The 19,098-nt window shown below is 43.8% G+C and overlaps 1 protein-coding gene and 1 pseudogene across 4 annotated transcripts in view; both read right to left on the bottom strand.

The window, feature by feature from the left end:
- GMDS (GDP-mannose 4,6-dehydratase) overlaps positions 1 to 19,098 on the bottom strand; it is a 479,365-nt gene that overhangs the window by 144,955 nt on the left and 315,312 nt on the right. The gene's annotated exons all lie outside the window — the stretch shown is intronic.
- LOC116761780 lies at positions 5,410 to 6,278 on the bottom strand (annotated as a pseudogene).

Below are 19,098 nucleotides of genomic sequence, written 5' to 3'. Positions count from 1 at the left end.
TTTTAAAAACAGTTATTCTTCATAAAATATTTCTACCATGTTATTTTTTTAAAGAATTAATAAATCTCTCTTAAATATCACTGTTTTATTTTCTAATATGGTAAATATTGGTAGATGCAAGCCACAGAAGCAAAAGTAGCTCGAGATCCTCAATAATTTTTAAGAGGGTGTTAAGGGGAGGGGATAGGGCTCTGAGATGAAAACGGTTCGCAGAACTCTGGTCCAGGGCACTCAGGCAGCTTCCAGTTTGGGGCTCCTCTACCGCACGGTTTCAGTTTATATGAAAATGTGGGTATTTGTAATTGTGATCTGTGTGTGAAAATGCATCTAGATAACCAACTTTGTTCCAAGTCCAGATTAGCCCCTTACTTTGGAAGAAGCATACAGCCGTTCAGACATCAGCCTTAGAGCCTGGAGGAGTTATCCCCACTGGTAAAACAGGCCTTAGTATCTGCTCATTTGGGCTACTTAAAGTATTGAATACCACACTAACAGTTCTTGTAAATTGAGATCTTAGCTTTGGATTCAAGAAGCAGATTCTTCTGGATCAGGGCTTATATTGTCAAAGCAATTCAAGTCATTACAAGTCTCTGAATTGGACACGGGTGCCCCATCCATTGTCAAAGGAAACTGTGCGGGCACCACGGCTGTCAGAGACCCTGGTCTGTGGGCCCATCTGTAACTTAAATAGGGCTGTGGAAACACCTTTTCAACTTGATCCATTTTGGATTTTGGTACAAAAGCCTTCTGTTATTACAGCCATTAGTATGTGTCAGTGACATATAATGGATTTGAATTTGCCCAGGTTAGAATTTAGGATTCTTCCATTTCAAAACAGGAAAAAGGCTCTTGATATTTTCACACACTAATACCTATAATCGAAACCTAAGGTTTTATTTAAGCAACAGTTATCTTTCAAAAATAGGAGCATAACAGGTAACACTCAAATTCACAGATCAGCTCATGTTTCCCTCAGAGTTGAAAGCCACAGTTCACTCGACGTATCTGTCATTGTGCCGCCATCAGGCCTCTTCAAGTGCTGACATGTCCAGTCCTAATGACAAATGTCATCTGCATACACGGTCTCCATTTAGACCCGAGAATCTCAATATTGGGGGGTGGGGGCAGAGGTAGTCTGTGTGCTTTGGAAAAGCACGTTCAGCATTTTAGCTGTGTGGTTTTTTTTTTTTTTTTTTTAGTTATAATATTTATTTTTATAATTCAAAGAACAGATTAGAGAAAGTGAGATTTATTGACAGGGATCTTGTGCTTACAGTGACAGATTTTTACTCTCTTATAAAATCCCTTCCTTGCTTCAACCTAAACTGAAGGGTAGAACCATGGACTGTAAACCCCACAAGAGTAGGAACATGTGTGTGTTTCATGCTGTTTGGGCAAGTGACCATAATGTGAACCCAGTTAAAATTCACTGGAATAATTATGGGTGAAAGAATGAATTTCAAAAACTGAAATATTGTTCTAATTTTTAACAAAGATACCAAAACAATTCAATGGGGGAAAAGGAAGGTGTTTTCAATAAAGCTCTAAAACAACTGGATATCGCACAGAAAAGAATGAATCTCCACCCCTACCTCACACCATACACAAAAGTAGTTGTAGGTGGATCACAGATCTTGAGATAAAAGCTGACACTACAAAGCTCCCTGAAGAAACATGACCACAGAGACGAGCAGATTCTGGAGGAAGACACAGTAACACTAACCTTGAAGGGAAAATGATAAACCAAACTTGACGACGATCAAAGACTGCACATCAGAGGAAACCACAAAGAAAGTGAAAAGGCAACCAGAGACCGGGAGAAAATACTCCCATTGCACACGGCTGACGGAGGACTTGATTCTACACAATATAAAGAACTCCGACAAATTAGCGCAGGAAAGCCAGGAGCCCGAGAATTTTCAGACTGAGCGCACCACCATTTGTCCAGGGAAGCAGAGTCAGAGCAGCCAGCAGGGAGGAAGCCTGGGCTCATCCAAGCAGCCCTGCTACCTGGCCCCCCACAGGAGTGGTGCACAGTTGGTAAAGGAAATGGCAAGAGGCTTCCAGTTTAACCAGGGAGGCAGAAAAGTGAGTGGGAAATTATAACGGAGCGCGAGACGGCGCAGTGAGAACCTCGAGGGGGCGTGGCTGAGCACAAGGGCAGCCCTCAAGGTCACATACCTGGTTTCATCTCCTTCCAGTCTTATTTGCATTAGTGCCCCTTCCACATACTCACTTGGGTCTCACTTGCCCATCTCTGTTCTATGCAGAGATACACAGCAACGACCACGGCGAGGTTCTAGTTAGTTCTGTGTAGAATGGACAGGTAGGTGTAACGCCCAGAACTTACTTTCAAATGGAAGGAACGTTCTTGGAATTTTCTTGTTGATCAGTATTTGGAGTTTGGCTTTTGAAACAACTTCTTGAGAGTGTTTCATGCTCTTAAGTAGTAACTGAGCTTCTCTAGCCCTGGAATTTGTCAGACATACACATATGACAATTGCATCAAAGGAAGCACATTTCCAGCTTAGAAAGAAAACAACAAAAAGTAAGTCCTGCCTGATGTAGCAATTCTGAAAAAGATCCGTTTCCTCTGTTGAGAATTTCAAGATCACCTTTTCCTCCAAACATATTAAAAGGTGAGGACGGTTGGAATTAAACCGAAGTCAACATTACAAAATACTACTGATATAAATGGAGATTTGAAAAAAAAGAAATCCTAAGCTCTCACTGACACCACTTGCACTAGCATATGCTGTGCGTGCGTGTGTGTGTGTCTGTGTCTGTGTGTGTGGTGTGCATGCGTATACAGACCTACCTACCTCTGTGTCCACTTCTGTATCTCTCCCTCGGATAGACGTAATTAAGTTGGAGGTCCTTGTCTTTTTCTTTTTCAAAGATGATTTTACATCAGTTATTTTCCATGAACACATCTGGTGTTTCTTTAAAGCCTGAATTTACTAATGAAAGAAGGATTTGTGCTTTTTCCACATAAATCCATTTTATTTTCTCCAGGCTCTTCCTTCTCTACTCAAAGCTGATGACTTCTTAAACCAAAATGGTTGGTCAGAATCCAATCAAGAATATAAAGGCAACTGAATAAATAAAACCATGAAGTAAGTGTAAAATATTAGTGTCCAGACATCCAAGATGTATGCAGCTACTATGAAACTTCCACAGCTGTACCGGCCTGGAGCCCATGTGGTCCCCCAGATTTAAGATTTAACAGGACCCATTACCAGTAAGAGTTTTATTTGCTTAATAAATTACATTCTAAAGCACAATAGCCTAGGTTCATAGCTGTAAAATTGCCAAATATTGTCAATGACCACTCTCTGGTCATAAATAACAAAATAATCTATGACTCATTGGATTTTTGATTCCCAGGGCAATTCTTTCTCACCATTACTCAAAAATGTAAAAAAGTGCCTCTGCGTGGCATTTTATGGAGGTTATAAATTACTCAGAGGAGACGACACAGGACAGATTTGTTGGCCAAGTAACAGGAACCAGCCAACCAAGTGTGTAAATTAAAGAGCCAGTGACAAAGAAGAGGGCTAGTGAAAGAATTCTGCAATCTAGGAATAGATGAGGATTAACTACGAAAAGAGAGGAGGGGGTGGAAGGAAAGTGACGCACAAACCACTCCCGGAGCATTTACACGACTGCTAGGGGCGAGGAATGAAAATGGCCGGACCGTGGCCTCAAAGAACAAAGCTCAGTTACCCTTGAAATACAGTTTATGTTCACAGTCTTAGGGTGGACACGGAGATCTAACAGGTGCCACAGAGATAAACCTGGGATGGTTATTTTTTTTTAACTAATATCAATTTTCAAACTGATTCAGTTGATTAATAGTTCTTCCATTTATTCAAAGAACAGATACTGAGCAGGTGCTGTCTGCCCACCCTGAGGCCAGGGGCTGGGGCGCGGACAGCAATCAGGCACAGCTCTGCCGTCCTGGAGGCTGGGATGCGGGGCGGCCCCGGCCTGGGATGGTACAGTCTGAAGGCTCCTAAGCTAACCCAGCCGGGGTGGGAAGGCCAGCTCAGGGGCGGCTGTGCTCGGAGGACCGGTGAGAGGACAGCGGGGAGGCAGAATGGAGACAGCTTTCGGGCAGATGGACCAGAGTAAATAAAGGCGGCCTGGAGAGCCTGGTCTGTCCCGGGAACAGACAGGGAGATGAGGGGGAGGGAAGGGGGGCCATCGCAGGGGTCTCCTCTGCCCAAGGGGGTGAGGAGAAGGTCACACCGGCTTTGGGAAGGTTACTCGCCTTCAGCGCCGTGGCTCAGGGCATCAGGACGCTGATGACCAAAGTCAAGCGTGTTTCAACAGAACCATCTTGGAAACTAAAAGTTTATCTTGGTTGCAGTTAATTATGAAAACTAGAACAGACTTGGCTGTCTTCTTTTTACACGCACTGAACACGTGAGAGCCCGGTGCTCTTCCTGGGAATCGGCGGTGGCGGCCGCAGCAGGGTGACTCGGGCGGCGCTGAGATGGGCTGCCCTGTACCGGGCTCACCGGCCCCTCCTTTCTGCGTGGGGCTCTTTCTCCTCGTTGTTCTCAGGACAACTGGCAATGGCTTAGGACGGTTCTGACAACGGGAAGTAGAATCTTGTTGATTAGTCTGTCCCACGCAACGAGGACAGAGTCTAAAAGCTTCTTTTAGTCTCTTATGACTTAGAGGGACTGCTGTGCTGGGTAAATTCTCAGGCCCACCGAGGCTGAAATGATGAAATAATCCTTTAAAAACTTTCACCTTGTCCGTGGAAATACGTCCTGTTTCATAGGAGTCAACCAAGAACAGAGTCCTGAGGTTTTTCTGGGATTCACTATGCAGCTACGAAGTTTGAACTGCTCTGAACAGACATTTGGACCAACAAGTGATGCAAGTTTACTAGCAGCTAAGTTTCATTCATCTTTACGTCCCTGACAACTCCCACTGGTATTCTGCACTTGGTAGGTGATTAAATACATCTTGCATAAATGAAAGAAATGCGTGCAGCTTTTAATTATCAGTAGACTATTACATTTTACTATATCTTCAACATATAAAATTTTATATGTATGATCACTACCAGTGTTTTGATTGTACACAATTTTTTTTAAGCTAGAGACCTCCATAATGCTTTGGGGGACTTAATGGCAAAGGAGGTATCTTGCCTCTTGCATGGGAACATCCACAGGCATGACCTCTGTGCCTTGTTGAAGGGTGCAATGCTGCCCATCCCCCATCGCCCGTGGACAGCAGGAACTCCACCTGTGATAACAGTGACTGCTGGTTTGTAGTCCCACTTTGCTCTCCACCGTTCTCCGAATAAGTTGGATGGTCCGTTTTCTTTCTTCTTTTGGAAACTGTTCATTTCCGTCCACCTATTTCCATTTTAAGAGTTTGCAGAAGAACAGTTTAAGACCACGCAGTGGCTGTTCCTACCACTCAGCGGCCTGAGCAGTGGCAGCTGCAGACCAGTCTTCAGTGGCAGGCCGAGCACTGCAGTCTTCAGCGGGGAACCGCTGAACAGGCACGGGGGCACCTGCACACCTTCGGACCAGTCCGCCACCTCCGGCTGAGCAGCAGGGAGCTCAGGAGGTGGGGCGGTCCATTCACCCTGAAATTCCTCCTTGGCCACAGCCTTCTCAGCTGCTGCCTGCTCGTCCTTTTCAATCTCTTTAGGGTCTCTGCAGAAGTAGAGGTCAGGCATGACCTCCCGGGGTGTTCCCGGGAGATGGTGCCACGCATGCGCAGAACTTCCCGGGCAAAGCATCCACCACATCAGACCCCCTGAGTGAGCTCCCCTGTTGTTGCATGGGATGGCAATGTCCACATATCACAGAGGAGAGAGTGTGTCACACAGAGCCACGGCAGGCAGGTTAGCATAAGAGGCCTCTGTGAGAGGCAGGTGGGCAGCCCTGGGCTCAGTAGCCACTGGAAGACTTGGCTCCTGGAAGGCGGCCTGGATCTGGTTAGGGAAGGTCCCAGGAGTGAAGCGGCCGGAGACAGAAGTGGCTCCAGTGACAGCAGCAAACTTCAGCCCGGCTTGCTGGCCAGTGTTCCTGGAGGATACGACACTGATATCAGCTGGGTTTTCAATGGCAACAATGGCACGAGCTGCCAACAGAAGCTTCTCCCAGGTCTCTTCAGATTTATGATGTAGATGCCATCACTTTTGTAGATGTGCCGTTCCATCTGCAAGTCAAGGCTGGTGCCAACTAAGTGGGTTCCTGCTGCAAGGAATCCTCCTCCTTCATTTGCAGGACATCAAGGGCTCCGGACATAGTGAGAGCTTCCCTTTAAGTTACGGTGGGAATCCAGAACAACGCCGTATGGACCCCTGCCTGACTGGTGCGGAAAGAAGCTTGATGGTCCTTTAAAGCAAGGACTATGTTCACATAATCCTCTTTCAACACCTAACACGCATCCACTGAAATTAAGTACCTAATTTTAAAATGCTCCGCGTCCATAATTTTAGAATTAGAAGCTCTGGTGTTCATTCATCTTATTCATCTAACTAATGTTTACCGAGCACCTACTATGCTCCTGGTACAGCGCTGGATATATAAAAATAACGACACCTTCTTACTGTCACGGAAATCACAGTCGAGGAGGAGAAGAGAATTAGGGTTAAGATATGGGAAATGCTAAAATACAGCTCTATACACAATGCCACAGAAGCACAGTGGAGGGAGGAGCTGTTCTGAACGGGATGAAAGCTGGGCTGGAGCAACGCTTACAGAGGTCAGATCTCAGATGAGGACCTAGGAGGATGCAGGGAGCTCACAGCCCAAGAGAGGCTGTGTAGCCTGGGCCAGGAGATGGGAAGAGCAGGGTCACAGGCCTGGCCGCGCAGGGTGGGCTGCGGGATGCCTGTCTCTCCCGGCCACTCATGTGAAGAGCTCATGAAAGGGAGGCTGAAGGCAGCAAACGGGGACCAGGTGAATCTTACTGAGGACTTTAGACTTTTGGTAGCTCAGGTTGTGTTGAGAGACGCAGAGAGAACCAGAGGTTCCCAGTGGAGCAGCTGTAGAATCTTCCAAGAAATTCAGGAGGATGTGAGGGAGGCAAAGAAGAAAGAGAAGGGAAGGGGAAGAGGGAAAGGAGGATGAGGAGTGAGGGGAGGACACAGAGGGGAAGGAAGGGGGGGAGGGAGGGGGGAGGGGAGAGGGAGGGGGAAAGGAGAGGGAGGGGGAAAGGAGAGGGAGGGGGAAAGGAGAGGGAGGGGAGGGGAGGGGCGGGGAGGGGAGGGGGAGGGGAGAGGAGGGGAGGGGAGGGGAGGGGCGGGGAGGGGAGGGGAATGAAATTATTTTAGGAACAACTATTCCTAAGTCATTCCTATTTTCATCTCATTTACAAAAAAGAAGGAATTCTTATGGGCTTCCTTTTTCATCTGAAAACTCTACATGATGTCCCAGGAGACAGAGAGAATCATAAAATCCCTAAAGAGGTGCCTTGGGAGTAATTAGTTCTAGATAGCTAATAATGGATGGTTGAGAAAACAGAGAAAGCTCCGGAGCTTTTAATAAGAGCATCTTTCCAAGGATTACAACATCCCCACGAGACCCTTAAGAGCTTCAAGTGTAAGAGAAAAAATTCACTGGCCTTCCTTTAGAAAAGAAGTCTCTACTAACTTACACTCTTCAAATATGATTTAAAGCAAAAACTTCTTAAAAATGTTTCTTAGCACAGTCAACTAAACATAGAATTGTCCCATCCTAGTGTTCTCTAGTTGGAAACTGAAATATTGGGGGAAAGTCGCAGAATAAACTCCATTCATTGTTTAATACAATTAGTAATACTTGGTTTCATATAAAGAAATGTAGGGACTGGATTATAAATCATACTTGCTTCTTGAGAGCACATTTTGAAAATCTGGCATCACAAACATGGTGCATTGGTGCAGCTCCTGGCTCCGGGGCGACCTGAAGCCTGTCCCCCTTCTCGTGTTTCCATTTTCATGTCAGCAGATCTCACCTGTTGATAAGAACTAATACTGACCACAGAATTTTAAACCCAATCAGAATATCAGTTCCGGGGTAAGAGTCTGACTAAATCTACCTTGGCTACCAAGAGTTTCCAGCTCCCCAGGCCGGGAGGTTTCATTCCCTTCCTCACAGAGACAGGAATCTTCTCACAAAGGATAAGTACCCACTTCCAATGGACCATGGCTAGAAGGGCTTTTTCTTCCTTCTAAAAGAAGGGTAACTTTTGGGATCAGAAAGACTGTCAGAACTTTACGACAAGTCTTGCAATGTTTTCAACATTAAGACCCAAGATAAGGGTACCCGGGGAAAAAAAGTGCAGCTGCCTTTGGAACATTCAGGGACCACCCAGGCTGCTCTCTCAAAGTCTGTCCATGTGCCACAGGGCTATTATGAAGACTTAAATGGTGTAAGACTCAACAATATAAAAGCTACTTAATGTCTATAGTTTTAAAGAACTCTCAAGTGGAAGATGAGCAGATTTAATTTGAAGGTATTTAATGTTTTTACCAAAAAATCTGTGTGTGTGTGTGTGTGTGTGTGTGTGTGTGTGTATTTCAAAGCTCACATACTGAAACAGTTCTGCTTTATAATTAGAATTATGATTCTAAATTTCATTATACAGAACCAATTAAACAACTGGTATTTATTTTATGACTTTGTAAAATTTCTTGACATTTCAGTTTCTGGATATTTCAGTTTCCAATGAAAAATGATAGGATGAACAGTTCTGTGTTTAGTTGACTCGTACTAAGAAAAAGAAAGGTGTTTATTTTAAATCAAATGTGAAAAAGCGAGTCACATTTGGGGACAACAGGACACATTCAATAAAACGTCATAAATTCTAAGACAAAACATACGCGATCATGCTACGAAATACCCGTCTGTAAGACGAAATGAACTCTGCTGTGGGTTAGACCCCCCAAGTGCGTACTACATCTCTTTCAACATAAAAAGCTGGGACTTGCTCTGTCTTGAAATGCTTTAGGATCATTTAAGACATTTTTCCCCAGTGCATATACTGCCTGCAGTAACAAAGCCATTCATCTAGTTAAAAATTTCCACAGTTCACCCCAGGTTTGAGGCAAGTTCAGAGCGTTAGTCCACCCCATAAATAATATGTTTAACCCACCAAGTGACCATGTGCAAATATATACAGAAAAAGTGATACTTTCACAAAGTAAACATCAGATAACTATTTTTGGAAAAAAAAGTTATGGTGGAAAATCTCAGTGCCTTTGTTTTTGCTATTAAATTCTCAAATGAGGCTACTTGTGGTCTGGACTTACTGATCACACATGAAAAGGTACCTGGACAGAGGTGGCAGCCCTGCCCATGGGCTCGAAAGGAGACATTCACTCCACTTGGTGAGTAACACCATGGAATAATCCATTTCTTGGAAAACTAGGAGAAAATTAGCCTGAATTTTTGTTTGCCTTTCTCCTTTGTGATGACTCACATGCTTTGAACCCCGCTTTATTAAAAAGAGTCAGTAAGTTGGTCAAGTGAGATTTAAAAATATAGACCCACTCCCATTCATACAAGGTAAGGAACAAGCCTTTTTCCTTTCTTTCCTTTATTTCTTTCTTCCTTTCTTTCTTTCTTTCTCCTTTCTTTCTTTTCTTTCTTTCTTTCTTTCTTTCTTTCTTTTCTTTTCTTTCCTTTCTTTCTTTCTTTCCTCCTTTCTTTCTTTCCCCTTTATTTTCTTTCTTTCTTTCCTCCTTCCTTCCTTTTTCCTTCATTCTTTCTTACCCCTTTCTAACTTTTCCTTCTTTCTTTATTTCCTTTTCTTTCTTTCCTTCTCTTTCCTTCCTTCCGTCTTTCTTTCTTTCCTCCCTTCCTCCCTTCCTTCCTTCTCTCTCTCTTTCTTTCTTCCTTTCCTTTTTTCTTTCTAATGAAAAAGAACAGGAGCAGTAAAAGGCCAGGGTGAGTGTGCAGATAACTTCCTATTTAATTATTCAGCTCTTTGGATGGCCCCTTATTCTGATGTCCTCTCTCGCTTTTATTCTTGCAAATTTCACTCACGAGAAAACCCAGACTGGTAGAATATTGCAAAGCAGAGAGAAAAAGGAAGCACTTCAGTTGGTAAAAGCAGTCTGTGTATGACACAATACATTTCTGATCTCTGATACGTGGTGTCTGCTAGTAACACCGCTGTCTGCAAAGGAGAAGTCGCTGAGCAGAGGGCCTGCTGTCCCACGGGTACGGGCACTGAGCTGAGCGGAGGCCTGGCCTCCACATGACCCTGACCCTGACCTGACCGGTGAGGTGGCCGGGCAGGGCCGGCACTGGCAGAGAAGTAATCACTTACTCCCTGACCCTAACCCATCCCATAGTTCCGAGCACCTACTGTGTGCTCAGCTATGTTCTCGGCGGCATTTACGGGAATTTTGCCACACATACTAGCAGCTTTAATCATCTCCACTCATCACTACCATCTTAACGGAAATGGTATTTTTATGACGTCCTTCTAGACGAGGAAAGTGAGGTCCAAAGAGCTTATTTAGCTGTCCTAAATCACATCAACTAAGGACCAGGCTAGGGCTGCATCCCAGTTCTGTCTCATTTCAAAGCTCAGGAACTCCTGATGGCAATATTACAGGGATTCCACAAAGTACCACTGTTAGATTTATTCAGGTACATTAACCCTCTTCCAAAATACAGGTATCTGGGACTTCTCTGGTGGTGCAGTGGTTAAGAATCCGCCAGCCAATGCAGGGGACACGGGTTCAAGCCCTGGTCCGGGAAGATCCCACATGCCGCAGAGCAACTAAGCCCGTGCGCCACAACTACTGAGCCTGCGCTCTAGAGCCCGCGAGCCACAACTACTGAGCCCACGTGCCACAACTCTGAGCCCGCGCACCTACAGCCTGTGCTGCACAACAAGAGAAGCCACCGCAGTGAAGAGCAGCCCCCGCTCGCCGCAACTAGAGAAAGCCTGTGCGCAGCAACGAAGACCCAACGCAGCCAAAAAAAATTAATTAATTAATTAAAAAAATAAAAGACCTCCCCCCCGAAAATACAGGTATCCATAGAGGGAAGATGTCAGACTGCTATTGGTAATTCAAAACATGTGGCTGTGTTTTCTATTTTTTTATAACTTTAAAAGTAATACATTCTCATTGTAACAAATCAAAGAACACAGAAGTATATAAAGACTTTCTCCACCTCTTTCAAACAAAGTTGAATTCAACCCACTGACCAAGTCCGAATTTGGCATTTTTCTTTTCATACTGTTTTCTCTGCTCATGCTAACTGCAGCAAATAGATACACACAGACACTTTTTCTTTTTTTTAAGTTGCAGAAGCTTTTCTTTTTGTCTTTTGATCACAGGACGCTGCTTCCATGGGAGTTTCAATGGAGGAGGGGCAATAGGCTCTCGGGAGACCAGGGAAACTGCCCGAGGAAAGCAGGTCTGGTAAGATTATCAGAGTTACCATGTCATTAAGAAAACATCCTTCTCCTTCCTTCTGGAGCAGGATCTAGAAAGCCAGTCACTAATGAATTAGCCATGACCGCACTTAGGAGCAGCAGCAGGGCTATATACACGCTGGTGTCCACACACACCTGTGTCATCCACCGCTGCCCTGCACACACACACACGATGCTGCTGACGGCCTGCGACCTGCAACATGCCTTCCTGTTCCAGCACCAGTGGGTCTGCATTTTCTTTCAACTTGGCAAGGTTAAAAAACAGACTCGTCATAAGTGTGTAATGTCTTGAACCAAAATAGACTTCCTTAATGATTTGTTTTCTCCAATTTCACCACAAAATGTAATGCAGCCAACAAAAGAGCTATTCTTCCCTGCGTATAATAACATGTTATTCAACAATCATGTAAGAAAGCCTATACATGAGACTGCCAAGGATCTGAAATGGAGTTTTCTAACTGAAATGTTTTGGGAAGAAATCTTTTTTTTATTTTTCAAGTTTCACTCCAAGGCTTTGAGTGAAGTGATATAAATATCTAGGAATATACAGTTTTGCTTTACTACTGTAACGTGTTTACAGAAGTAGTTATGGCTTACTTTGTAACATGGGCCACTGAAAACATCAACCATAAAAACATATACAAATACAAAACGAGTTCTCAGCAGGTCATTTACTCTGTAGCAGAAACCAAAGCCATTAACTGCTTCTGTCCCTGTGAGGGCAAACGGCTCCCGTGAGGCCGCCTCGGGAGGCACCGCTCGGGCTTTCTGGGGAGCTCACAGCCCCCTGCAGGACATTCGCTGGGCGAAGAGAAGGGGAGGGGAAAGGCCTGGTGGAGCCTAAAGGAGGTTATAATAAAATGAAGTCATGAGTTTCTTCCTTTCGTTTTTAAGGAGAATGCAAAAGAAAGAAAAATTATAATGCCGTAAAGAGCTAAGAAAAAGGGGAAAACGTGAAATCACTTGATTAAGTTTCCTGAAATATACACTTGGTCTTAAAATATGCCTCCTAGTCACTAGCCCAACAGAAAACTACAGAAGACGGGAAAGTGTAAAATCCCCATCTGAATGCACGTTAATGCAAATTCATGGTATAAATATGACAATGGATAACAATATCACCAAAAATCTTCTGGATCTGTTACATTTCTGGGAAACTTAACTGAGTATATGAAAATGTATTAGCCAAGAGAAAGCAGAGCTAATGAATTTTAAAAACTAGAATATCAAGGACAGATTATTGTAATGACTTACTTTGAAATGACTCAAACTTAGGGTTTCTCTAAGTGAAAGTTTTCTCCCAAGTGAGAGAAGAAATGCTACCTGGGCGGTGGTGGTGGTGGGGGAAACAGTACAAGCACACACATGCATACACACACACATACCCATAGACACACACAGATACACATACACACATATACACATACATATACACACAGACATATACCCATAGACATACATAGATACACACACATATACACAAACATACATACACACACATATACCCAGACACACACACACACACACACACACACACACACATATATACACACACATATACCCATAGACACACACACATATACACATACATATACACACACATATACACATACACACATACACCCAGACACACATAGTTACACACACATGCACACACATATACACATACATATATACACACACATATACCCATACACACACATATACACATACATATATACATATACACACACACACATATATATGTATATATATACACATACATACATATATATACACATACACACACATATACCCATAGACACACACACATATATATACTCACACATATAAACACATATGCACACACACTATACACACATATGCATGTGCACACACACACATACATATATACATACACACATACCAACAGACACATATATACCCACATATACAAACACATGCATACACACACTCTATACACACATATACAACGCACATACATGAACACACATACATATATACACACATACCAACAGACACACAGATACACATGCACACACATATACACACACATATACCAAGACACACATAGATATACCCACATATATAAGCACATGCATACCCACACTCTATACACATACATATACACATGCATAGACACACACATACACGCGTATATATATATACACATGCATATATACAAATGTATACACACATATACGTATACGCAGATTGTATATATACACGTAATACACAGGTGTATATACACACATATGCCCGTACACATATATATACACACACATTCACATCATGTATGTAGCACACACATATACATAAACACTAGATTATAAAAATCAGTGCACCTCTGGCGTTTTAGATTTCGGTGGGAAACCTGGGTTTAAATCCCAGATCTACTATGTGCCCCCCTTGTGATCCTGGGTAAGCCATTTCACCCTCCTTTGCCTCAGACTAAGGAGAGCACCACTCACCTACAGGGCTACTGAGACATAAAAAGTTACCACAGGCAAGGCCCAGGTGTCCTACCTCATCTGTAGCAGCTGCTGACGCTAGTAAACTCAAGAGAGAGCTAAACTCAATGGGCTTCAGCATTTCTTGTGGAAACTACCGGCTGTAACTTGTCACATCAGGAAAGCTTCATGGAAGAGGCCTGTTCCTTGAAGGATACTTCTTTCTAGCCGCTTAAAAATCGGCATGTTGGGTCAGGTTTCTCCACCAAGACAAGAAGATGACAGGCAGAAGCTGCGGGGGTCATGCTAACCTCACTGCTCCCTTGATCATGAAAACATACAATAAAGTAATATGGCGCATGCCGGCGACCTTCATGCTGAGCAGAAACCACTCCTGCCATTTAGAGTGTTTCCTTTGGCGAACCACGTACGTCAGACGAAAGCTTCCGTCCGGCACTAACACGAAAGCCCTCTGACAACATAGCCATCATCCAACGGAACTGTGTACCTCCTAGTCTGGCTGCTACCGTCTACACAGCCATCATCCACGAAACTGTGTACCTCCTAGTCTGCTGTTACCGTCTTCAAGACACCATCCACGAAACTGTGTACCTCCTAGTCTGCTGTTACCGTCTATAAGCCACCATCCCACGAACTGTGTACCTCCTAGTCTGCTGCTACCGTCTATAAGCCATCTATCTTGACTCAGCAGTAGTGAAATGAAACTCACATGCTTGAAAACGTATTTAGCATACATTTTAAGTGGGGAGAAAGAACTCAGGGTGATATCTGCTATGCATGCATTACTGAAAGATGTATGAACTTTATCATGAAAAAATAAAAGGTGGATAAAGAATCCCTTGGTAATCAAAACGTACACATAAAAAGTATTGGATATCAAAATCCAATGAAAAATTTTCCCCCTTTGGCAGTCAAACAAAAATTCCAGGAAAATAGTTTAACCTCCCTTCACAAAGTTCAAAATGCAGCTATTGGTTATTAACTTGCTAATGTAAGAGATAATATTCTGGTATAGATATCTGACCAATAATTGCTTATATGCCCTATAAAGTTTAGAATTTTTCTGCATTAAATATATTTAATATGCAATTATTATCATAACAGTCCAACAGCTATTTACTGTACATAATTCTATTCAGATGTATTATAATCTCCTAGAATTCTGCATATTTAAATTTTAATGTAGACCATTCACCTAGAGGGATAAGAGGTGCTCGTAATTATTTTTAAGAGAGAAGAATGTTTTAAAGAAGCGGAAAACACGTATACATTGAAGAATAAGTTCATTTAGTTTCTAGAATTCTGATAAGCCCTGTAATTGACACGATGCTCTGCAACATAAAGTCTCAGCTTTAAAAAACGATCACGCATGCGCCTAGATTCATCTTTTACAGATTCCAAGCATCGAGGAGGATTCCATGCCTGTAAGCCTGAAGAACACTCTGGCTGGTCACTAAGCTGCTCGGCACACGTGGATGAGGGCCTCAGCTGGGGACCTGGCCCTGGGATCCTAGCTCAGACCCCATGGTCATTAAGTCGCTTTGTGATTTCAGTGAAGTCCCAGAGCCCTAGGTTCCAAACAGGAATTTACCAAAACAGTCGTGGAAAGTACTGGCAGAATGGTCCTCCTGTGTCTTCTGGTACGTGGGCTCTGCACATGGACATACATATCACACCCAATTACAGCATCCCAGAGTGAGGGGGAGTCTAGAGAGAGGCAATTACTACAGCAAACGAGACAGGAAACATCCTTTTTCATCGCTCAAGGAAACAGAAATTGTTCCTTGTCTCCCAGCAAACATGGGAAAACTCTCTAGCATTTCAGCAGTTAGGGGGTCTCCCCGGAGGTGTGGAGAAGAAGGCCACGTTAAATCCTGCTGAGCTGGCAGCCCTCGGGGCTCCTTCTTAGCAGGGCTGCCAGGAGCCGCTGCTGGGGGACGGGCCAGGGACAGGATGGGACAGTGGCCGGGGGCGGGCCCTTCCCGGAGCGCGCCCGGTAAGGGCAGGACGGGTGGGGGAGAACGGGGGGCGGGGGGGGGGGGGGGGAGACTGACGTTTCTTTGGTAATAAAAATGCAATTTATATAAACTATAGGAGACTTGGTGGGAAAGTAAAAGAGGTAATTGTTCGCATTCCAAACGTTTTAATATATAAACTGTGTAACCATCACTCATGAGTAGCGCAGCTGCTAACAATTTCTCTCTTTTTTTTTTTTTTTCCCCAGGATAGAATTCATGCTGAAGCCAAGAGATGTTTCTCTAGTGAATGATATTTTGAAACTCGGGTCAAAACAGAACTGTGACATAATAAATTTTTAAGAAGTCAGGAAAGCTTGTAGTCTGAAATGTGAAGGAAGCCCCAGTTTTTACCCCAATTACGAAGGACCTTGTCTGTTTCAGCGCCCAGGACAGCGCGGGCTCAGTCCGGAGGGAGGGGCTGCTCCCTGCACACATCTGTTTCCAGCGCGAGGCTGGTATGCAAACTATTGTCCATTGGAAGTGTGTGGGGTAACGTCTGCCAGGGTTAAAGGCTGGGTCAATCTGATCAAGAAGCTAAAATTAGCTTCTGTGTGTTTTCCTGAAAAGAAAAAAAAATACTGTAAAGCTCTTTGTTTTCCTTCAAGGGCTGTTCTCAGATTTCAGTTTCTGGTGTGTAAACTACCAGGAAACAGACGGCTCTGACAAGTGACTTCTTGTTTGCTGCCTTATGCGTTATGAAACCCCGTGACAGTTTACCTGAGCTGAAGGACGCTTGCAAAAAGTAAGCCTTCCGACCCAATTCACATTTTCCCATTTAAAAGTATTAGTGTTATGAAATTATTCAGAGTGAATGCATTTGGAAATTCAAAACCAGAACTATATTTTAAAATATGTGATGGTTTGGCAAAGCCCAAACATATTAAGAAACTCATCATTCTGAGAAGTATTGGGGTGAGTTCTAGGTCACAGATTACTGGTAGTCTTGACAGGGCTCTGATTATTTTCATAGGAAGTGAGTTCCTTAAGACAAAAAAGAGGGGGAAACATTCACATCAGAACTCCACGGCCAGAAATAATTTGACAAACTCAAAGACCAGAAAGGAATCATAGAGACAAAACAGGCAGTCATGAGATAATTCAAGACCAACATCAATATGCTTTTAGGCTTAATAGTTAATGTTCACATATATGGGAGACAGGAAAAAAGGAGAAAGAGAATTCTTGGTTATGTTTCAGACTTTGTGATCAAGGCAGAAATAAACCCAAAGCAGAAGCACGTCTGAGATTTATTTACACCCTCAGAGATTTGCTTTTTCTTATAATGGGTAAGTCAGATTACAATGATCTATTTTTGCTTCAGCAAAATACCTCTTTAACATTTTAACTACTTAAATATTATTAATTAAAAATAATACAATGAAATGTGATTTTAAAAAGAGCTATAATGTAACAAGTATTTTTGGGTGTATGTGTTTTACTACAGTTAAATACTTTCCTGTTAAAGCGACATCTGAGAGAAGACATAAACAGCTTTTCCCCCAAACACAAAATGGTATAAAAAATACCTCAACCAACATGAAAATACTGTGTATTGGGGTCATTTACACCACAGGATTTCCTTTTTTCTAAACATCCTCCCAATTTCAGTGGCTCTTTAAATTTAGAGCTCATTAAGAAGATTTGGATCGCATACCAGAAGTATGTAAAATATTTGCAAAACTCACTTATATATAAAAATTTACTTATTTGTAAAATATATATAAAATTACCTAATTTTTATATTTAAATGCCTCTAGAACTCTACGTAGAATGACAGGTACCCACTAAATGTTTATTATTTTTCTTGGGTCAGAAATTACTGGGGAAAACACCCATTATACATTTTGACGTTAATAAAATTCTATATATCCCTATTTTCTCACTACCCACACTTCAGTTTAAAACCAACCCTCTTTTCACAGTTCTTTTTTTTAAACGGGTATCGTAATATTAAACTGTATACAATAGCTGTCTGTCGATCCATCAAACCTTGAAGTCTCTGAGTAGCCTTCCTAACTGTATCATCTTAAGCGTAGCTGACGCCACCCTGGTCTTCAGGGTCCCTAAGTCGTCTCCCGACCTCGCCTCCCGCCTGCTCCACCCCCTGGGGATTCCCCTCCCCCCCCCCCCCCCCCCCCCCGCTCGCCCCCGGATTTGGCATCTCCTGAAGCTATGACCTGATCTTCCTTCCTTTCCTTTTCCACATACTGCTTTTCAGGAAACTCATCACAGATACGGCTTCAGACAGCCCTGTTTAGCATAGGTGCGTGGATGGCCATCGGGGTGCGTTAGCCTCCGTGATCAGGTTAGGATGTATGACACAGCAACTCCACGCTGAGGCAAACCCACGCGCCGCTTCCACGCCAGCACGGCCATGCCCAGCTGCATCACCAGCGCCCTCAAACCCAAGCCCACCTGGTCACCTGCCGTCTCCCGGAAAGCTGCTTCTCCTACGTGCCTCACGCGCTGATGATGCTACCAAAACCCCGCGCCTCTGAGACCCCTCCTTCGAAAGGTGTCAATTAGCTGCCCATCCAAGACGGCCTGTCGCACGAGCCCGGGTCTGTGGCCCCGTCCTCTTCCACTCAAAGGCAGCAACATGCAGGAGGCCCCGGGGCCGCGCCCGCGGCCGAGAGAACCCAGGTACTCGCCTGTGCGGCGCCCACGGCATCTTTCCGAGTCACCCCTGCCCCTGTCAGGCCCAGCCCAGCACGGGCTCCCCGGTACCCGTGTTCAGTAGCTGAACGCGCCACCTGACAGCCTCGTTCTCAAGTGGGGATGAGTTCAACAGCCGGGATGTGAGGATTAAATGGAATAATGTATGTCACACGCCTGGTACATCGTAACGCTCAGTCTTTGCAGCTATTATGTGAACATCCCCGCACTGATGTAGTGCTTCTGTTCTCCTCCACCTTCTGCCTTGGACTCTGGGGCTGTGCACTTGCTGCCTTCTCACCTCCTAAACGAGATTTCAGAAGGAGGGGGCAGTCATTATTGCATTAAAATCACTTCCAGCAACCTAGCACAGTGCCTTACATATCCTAGGTGTTTACTAAATACTTTGTCTTTCTGAAGTCACTTTTTCTTGGGCCAGAAATTACAGAGGTGGAGGAGGGAGGGAGGGGAACCACACAGGGCTTTTTTAAACTTGTTTTAAACATCTAAATCCTTTACAGTAAGTCCCCTACATAGGAACA

Source organism: Phocoena sinus, chromosome 11 (genome assembly GCF_008692025.1).
Source record: "Phocoena sinus isolate mPhoSin1 chromosome 11, mPhoSin1.pri, whole genome shotgun sequence".
NCBI lineage: Eukaryota > Metazoa > Chordata > Mammalia > Artiodactyla > Phocoenidae > Phocoena > Phocoena sinus.
This window is presented reverse-complemented; position numbering and strand designations above follow the sequence as displayed.